Here is a 700-nt window from a genome sequence, read left to right on the forward strand (position 1 = left end):
GGTAAGTGTCCTGTGTTACCCCACACGCGTGTCCTCCGTCCTGCAGCCGCCCGCGGGGGGGAGGAAGAGCCCGGTCCCGGGGAGGGAAGCGGCTTGTCCTCGTGGGAGCCTCCGTCCTGGCGGTTGGGGGCCTGTTTTGACCCTTTGACTCCCCCTCCCCCCATCGGGTTGGGTTTGTTATTATTTACCCCACAGGAAGCGCGGGCGGCTCCCCCACCCCCAGCCAGACCCGAGGGGTCGTGCCCACGTGCCGGGAAAGGGGCCGAGAGGCAGCAGATAGGCGTCACCTGGGTCGGACCCCCCTTCCCCCCCCAGCATGGAGGGGTCCCAGAATGGGGATGCCCCCCGTCCCGTGCCCGGGCCCATCAGTGCGATCCATCAACACGTTTATTATCGGTATTTCGTGAGACAGACATGTGCGGGGGGGGGGTGTTGAGCTGGAAATTTGTTGCGGGGGAATGGAGGTTGAGCTGGGAAACTTGGGAGGGGAATGGAGGTTGAGCTGGGAAACTTGGGGGAGGGGCTGGAGGCTGAGCTGGGAAATTTGGGAGGAGAATGGAGGTTGAGCTGAAAAATAAATGTGCTGGGGGGATGGGAGGTGTCATGGTTTTGTGCCCGGGGGGTGGGACACGCACAGGAGGTGGCATGGTTTTGTGCCCGGGGGGTGGGACACGCACAGGAGGTGGCATGGTTTTGTGCC

Source organism: Gavialis gangeticus, unplaced genomic scaffold, assembly GCF_001723915.1.
Source record: "Gavialis gangeticus isolate Ggan-Ray unplaced genomic scaffold, GavGan_comp1, whole genome shotgun sequence".
NCBI lineage: Eukaryota > Metazoa > Chordata > Crocodylia > Gavialidae > Gavialis > Gavialis gangeticus.